We start from the raw sequence: 7054 nt of genomic DNA on the forward strand, positions 1-7054 counted from the left end.
TGCTCCTGAATCAAATAACTTTTGGCTTAATATTTTTTTAAAATAATGAAAACAAAATTTGTCTCTTTCTAATTGAACCTCACCCTTTATGTGATGTTTTGTGATGAAGGCAATAAATCACAGAATCCAAATAGGAATCAAATATGTATTTCTTCAGGGTTGTGCCTTTCATGGACAGCTCATGGGTCAGCAGTTTAAACTGCATGTCATCTCTCTTGTTGGTAACTGTTGCTATTCTTTGCTGATTGACTGTAATTGATTGGCCAGTGGGTGATAAACAGCAGGACAGTGAGACCACACAGCTTAAACAGCAATGAGGAAGCACTTCAGACATTTTTCAAGACCTTAAGTGGTCTAGTGTTTATTTTCTTTCAAAGGCACATATGTAATTGTGCAATCTTAGCTGTAAGAAGATAAATTCTTTTTGAAAAGCAGAATTCTTACGAAAATATATGCTTAGTCAAAATCCCAGGTATTACCAAATACTCATTCTCTTATGATCATCTCTCCATGTCCTAATTTAAGCATCTTCAATTGTGAATCTACTTCTTGGCAGAATTCTTCTTCACAAATTTTGAGTAGATAATAACAGAAGAGCTTTCCCGAACTTCAACATCTCACTTTCACATTCATAAAATTTGTAATTTAAGAGCTGACCTTCATAGAAGATTCTCTTTAATGTACATAGCACCCAATCATTGGCTTAAAAAAAGTAGGATGGCAAAATAAAAGCAGTTTTCACTGATTTTACTTCTTATTGAGAGTAAGGTTTAGACACATGTCTACTTTAAGTCTACTTTTGGTATGGTACTGCGAAGGCTTCAGTCACCTATATTTCAGACCTGTGATCTAAGAATAGAAATTTGTAATTTATTATCAGTAACTGTGATGTCTGGGATTTGATTTTTACCCCCCTTACATGCTAATAAATTAATCTGTTACTGTTTCATAGATTCTGGTAGAAGACACAAGACTCCTGGCTCAAAAACAAATAATTTTAGTATTCACAGCACAGCAAGTTGATGAGCATCAGCATGATATGTTGGTTTTGCTCTACTTCATATGGGGGGTAATGCAGAGAGCCAGATGGAGAGTGCACACATAGCAGATTTGCTTGCAGTTAGAGGAAAAAAAGCAGCAGCATGCCCAGGAGTAGTCAGGAGGAGTCCTGAATTTTCAAAATAGGTCTAGATAATTCTTACTGTCTTTTTCCAAAACATTACCCTGAACGCAGCCAAAAAGAGATGAACATTTTCTAAGGACAGCAGCATTCAGTGACCAAACTGCCTTACTAAGATGTGTCAACTAGGAGGATGTGATGAGGGGGAGTCAGAAATATCTTTGAACTGATTTTTGAAGAAGTCTTTCTAGTGCTCAACAATACCAGATGCCTGTAGATGGTGTAGAATGTGGAATGTCCATCAGATAAATGGCCCTTAATAATTAGCCCATTTTGAGGCCAGGCGTGGTGGCTCATCCCTGTAATTCCAGCATGTTGGGAGGCCAAGAGGGGCAGACCATAAGGTCAGGAGTTTGAGATGAGCCTGGCCAATATGGTGAAACTCTCTCTTTACTAAAAATATAAATATTAGCCGGGCATGGTGGCAGGTGCCTGTTGTCCCAGCTACTCGGGAGGTGAGGCAGGACAATCTCTTAAACCCAGGAAGCGGAGGTTGCAGTGTGCTGAGATTGTGCCACTACACTCCAGCCTGGGCAACACAGTGAGACTCTGTCTTAAAAAAAAAAATAGCCCATTTTAGACTAACCTTTTGTATAAGGGCATACTATTTTTCAACTCCAGGTGGGCTGTAAAGCAGAAAATGTGACACAGTTTAATTTCAAAGCCTACAGCAATGTTGTCAGAGATGAGACAGTAACATGAAAACCTTAAAAAGTTTCAACAGTGGTAAGATACCAACAGTAGCTCCAACAGAGAGTCAAGGGTTAATGCATGCAATTTTTCAGGAGTAAACAGGGCCAGCGCATCATGTGGCTTTTTTTCTTTTTTTCTGCAAAACAAATGAGTTAACTTTCACAGAAATCAAAAGTCTAATATACATTGGTAGCTTCTGCATCAGAAACATAGAATTATTTACTATGTGCCCAGTCCATGATGGTGGCTGTGTTGTCATGTCTGCTGTCATGATGACCTGGGCGGCACAGGGTTTATCAGCTACTTGGCCCTAAAGAGGAGTGTCTTTAATCTCCCTGTCTGAGATCTTCGAAGTGACAGACCAGATGGCTCTGACACTAATAACAACCCAGGGGTCAAAAGAAATGTAGCAAAGCTGAACAAAGGGGGATTGACCAAGGCTATGAGGACTGCCCTGAGTTTGCTTACCAAGAGGATTGACTGTGTCTGCTTTTGTTTTCACATAGCTGACCTTGACGCTGAACAGTGAGCGGCAGCAGCTCAGTGGACACCATCAGGTGTCCAGCTAAAGCTGAATTATCAGTGCACCAGGCCCAATCATTTAGTGAAGCCTCTTTGAATCTAGGATCCCATTGTTCCAGCTACTTTAATTCCATTTTAATGTAAAACTGAGATGACACTCGGGCTGGGCTAGCTGCACTAATGAATATGCCATTGTCATTTAGTGAGGCCTGTGGGTTCCCACCTATCTTGTTAGTCACGAGTTCAAGTTAACCCACTCCTGTTTTGGGTGAAAGATACTAAGCAGAAAAGCCACACGGGGTCCCTGTGAGTAAGGCATTCCATTTCAAGAGCCTAGTGTTAGCACAGGCCAATAGCTGCATTTCAAAAGGGGTGTACTTGGTGCCTGTATCAGGCAGGTGGTGCTGTCTCACTGGGAAATAGCCTGAGTCTTCCCATAGTCTTTCAAGTCTATAATTGTGAGGATTGTTTTCTGCTAGAGCACCCTGCAGGAGACAGTAGGTGCAGCAGTCCCTGAGCAAGAGAGTGCCTTCTGGCACTTAGGGGATGGAGAAGTGCAGGTATCTACTACACCATTCCATTTTAAATTCAGATGTGGGAACACAAAATTCACTACATTGAATTAGCCCACTGGGCCCCACCCACAATGTCACTAACAAAGATAAGTCCCATCAAAACTCCCATGGGTTGAATTTGAGCACCATTTTCCCCTAAGGAAAACATAGACCAAGAAGTTAACAAGTGTGTGAGTTAGGGCTATAGCAACAGCTGCCAGGAACTACATTGTCTCCCAGCAAGGAATGCATGGCGTGCAGGGTGGCAGCAGAGAGTATCTCACAGGAAACAGGGAAGATAAGGAGGCTTTTTCTTTGCCCTTGATCTCTCCAGAATTAGTGCCTAAGCACAGTTATGCTTCCTTCCCTGTGTACCTCCCAGCATCTGAGTGTCTGGGACTAGGGACCCCTTCTTGCACCTGCACAGCCCACTGTGGCTCCCACCTAACAGCCCTCATGTCCTTTGGTCACCCTGCACTTAGTGCTCTGTCTTCCTTGTCAGCCAAGTTGGGCTGCAGCAGGGATAAGATATGCTACAGCAGCTGGCTCTGCACCATTAGAAACAGTTTTGCACTTATTTTAGGTTTCCAGCAGCCACTCATTTGCAGCTCAGAAAAACAAATTTCCAATATTTTTAGCCCAACCAAAGGTCTGCGTCAAATAGCAAGGTCATCATTGCTGACACCATTTATTTCAACTTTTCGGATTCCTAGGCTCCACAACCGCAGCCACATTGCCTTTCAGTTGGGGCCGCAGGGCTTATTGCTTCATTGTCATGGTAGCAATCTTTTGTCCTCTTCCCTGGAGGACAGTAAACAATAACCAATGTACCTTTTGGGCAGCTTGTTTCAACCTTATCTCTCACTGCCTAGGCTCATTAACAGTTAGGACAAGGAAGGGCCCTTACTCTGCCCCCTCCATCCTTCCCTACCTCTTGGAGTGAGTACATTCACTACCAGTCCCAGGAGTCCTCCTCTGAACCCAACTTTTAGGATTCTTGTCCTTCCTCTGCCAGAAAGCCAATCTCTTTCAATATTCTATACTTATCTCTAAAACTACTGGGTCTAGAATTTTATTTTACCCTTCTTACAAACTAATAAGTTAATCTATTACTGTTTCAAGGATACTGGCAGGAGACACAAGATTAATGGGTCAGAGGCAAAAGAATTTATTACTCACAGTTCAGCAAGTAGCATGAGCATCCGCATGTTTGCTTTAGTTCCTCTTGCCCCCAGGGTTAGGGTGGTGAGGAAGAGGGCCCACATGAATGCTACATATATAAGCTGGGTTTGCACTGTAGCTGAGGAACACCTTGCATTTTAGAGCAAGCAGTAAGCGAGCCTGCTCTTTGTCCTGAAGGGGAGAGCTTACTTCTCCCTCAAGGGTATCTAATACGAACCCTGAGAAATGGTCCAGATAAAAAATAGTCAGGGTCTTGCACTTTGAATACATCCTGCAGGAAAAGACACGGAGTCTCGTGGCCCATGACAACTGCCTTTCCCAACATTAACATGTTTGACCACCCATTACACACCATAAGATACTCCACTAAGTTCCTTTACTGCCTTATTTCATTTAATCAGCAGGCCAACTCTGTGAGTCAAGTACCATTATTATCATCCCCATTTTGTAGATGAGAAAACTGATGTTCAGAGAGTTTAATAGGCCAAAATCACATAACTGTAAAAGGAGAAACTAGTGTTCAAATCTAAGTCTCATACCAAGGCCCATTCTCTTAACCACTGTCTTACGTCTGTCCAGTTGTTGACTCAGGATTCTGCAAAGTTCTTCAGGGCATTTTAATATATGTACTTATCAGGGTTGGACATTTACATACCCAAAGACATATTAATATCTAGCCAGTTGAAGCACAAATGTTATGAGGGCAGACATATTTCCCCTACTTTATATGAGGTTGATAATGGTCGCCTTCTCTGTGTAGATGCAGGTAAAATGTCTACAAGATATCTTGGAGGGTCACCATTTGCCTCTGTTTACCACCAGCCTCTCATAGTTTATGCTTATTGTTCTAATGTATTCATAGTGCCCCTACAGAGAATCAAAACAATTATTCATCATAATTTTTATCGTGAGGATAGTTTTATTAAAAAATTATCGAAAAGATAGAGGAAAAGGAATTAATTGGGAAATCTTATATATCTGAGCAGCACTTCCCAACTTTATATATCAGAGCAGTCTTTTCAAAACCATTGTTTGAAAATGTATACGCTCTGCAAACACAGTAGTAATCTGATTAAACATTTTCTTGTTTATTTATTTTTTATTGAGACAGAGTCTCACTATGTTCCCAAAGTTAGTCTCGAATTCCTGGGCTCAAGCTATCTTCCTGCCTTGGCCTCCCACAGTACTGGGGTTATAGGTGTGAGCCACCATGCCCGGCCTGATTAACATTTTCTGGTGCACATCAGTACTCCTCTAATTATTCCTGCCTTGTTTTCTGGTTTTCCCACAACTCAGTAACTCCCCATCTATATCCAACAGATAAACTCCAGCCAGTACATACAAACAATAAATATGCTAGAAATGAGTAAAAGGCCAGTTAACCTGCATATATAGTTCAGCCTACTGGAATAACATTTATTCAATAAAACACTTTAACTGAACACTAGTTATGTGCATGTCATTGAAAGTCCTGAATATGCAAAATAAACTTTAGATCAATTCCCACTGATACGTGCATTACCTAACAATATGCCCACATGTATCTAAAATAATATTAAAGTGAAACATTCACAATAATTTAAAAACATGAATTATAATTATATAAATAAATATGTAAATATATGAATATAAATATGTGTGGAATGAAAACATAAACGAATTTAATAGCAAGACATTAAATTTTTCAAAATTTAATTTTTGGTAAAATTATTTTGATTCATAATAGTTGAACAAGATTAATAATAATGACAGTAATAAAAACAGTAGACACTACTTCCAGGAGTTTACCACCTAATCAAGGAGAGAAAAAATTCTCAAGAAATGGTTGCATAATGCTTTCCAACCAATATAATCTATGTGCAAATTCCCACTCTGCCTTTTCTTTTCTTTTTCTTTTCTTTTTTTTTTTTTTTTTTTTTTTTTTTTTTACTGGTAATACAGTTTATTCAAATGTGCCTTAATATAGGCGCTGGGGCTTGCCCATGGTGCTCTTGATATATAAGGCCGGACATTCCGCCAGTATTTCTTGAGCAATGACACCAAGAAGTTGACAGCCAGGTGAATGTTATCCACAAGCTCATCGTCTGTCATCTTCACGTGACCAACAGCTACAGCCAGATATAACACCTTCTTCATTTGGAACTTGATTGTGAACTTCACCTCATCCACTTTGGCCACCATGTTTTCGTTGTGTGTGAGCAGGGAAGGGAACTTTCCTGCCTTATTTAGACCTGGGCCGAGGATTCGTGGAATCTGCTTGATCAGAGACTCTGAGGCCAAAAACGCATCATACTTCTTGGCCAGCTTCTTGACCAGTTTTTTATTCTTGTTGAGTTTTTTCAGCACCTCAATGTCCATGTGGGGGATATCCATGGCCTTGGCCTCGTCGCAGTGCTACTGGTCCGCCAGAACACACACAGAGAACTTGGGGCGGGGAGTGGACTTAAGCCTGATGGTGCCGGAGAAGCGCTTGTCCTTCTGGGGGTCATACTTCTTCAAGCTGATCTGCACCTACACCGTCTCCAGGAATTTGCGGTGCTAGCGCTGGTTCCTGTGCAGGACTTTCCGCACTGCCTCCTACTGGGTGTCGCCGGAGACTTTGCTGCTCATGGCTTCTGCCGCCACGCTAACCGGAAAAGAGTCTGCCTTTTCTTTAACATTTTATTTTGTATAAAGAAAACAATATGGAAAGGGCCCAGAGTGAGAAAGGAGATGGGAAGCAAAATTTTCATTCAGTCTGGCCATCTGTAACAGAGAGATATAATCTCTAGGGTAGTTAAGGTACACACAAGCCTATGGGAAAAATGATGTGGTTTGAAAGGTGTTTAAATCCATTTACACTTTTAGCAGATTAGACCACCTGCTACACAGCAATATCCTGAGGGTATTGATTGAGGACAGCTAAGTTTTGATGAAAGAAGGG

At 41.1% G+C, this 7054-nt stretch overlaps 1 pseudogene; it reads right to left on the bottom strand.

The window, feature by feature from the left end:
• Positions 1–6088: 6088 nt before the first annotated feature.
• Positions 6089–6741, bottom strand: LOC101134803 (large ribosomal subunit protein uL1-like; annotated as a pseudogene).
• Between the last annotated feature and the right edge of the window lie 313 nt (positions 6742–7054).

The sequence above is a fragment of the Gorilla gorilla genome, chromosome 4, assembly GCF_029281585.2.
Source record: "Gorilla gorilla gorilla isolate KB3781 chromosome 4, NHGRI_mGorGor1-v2.1_pri, whole genome shotgun sequence".
NCBI classification, from domain to species: domain Eukaryota; kingdom Metazoa; phylum Chordata; class Mammalia; order Primates; family Hominidae; genus Gorilla; species Gorilla gorilla.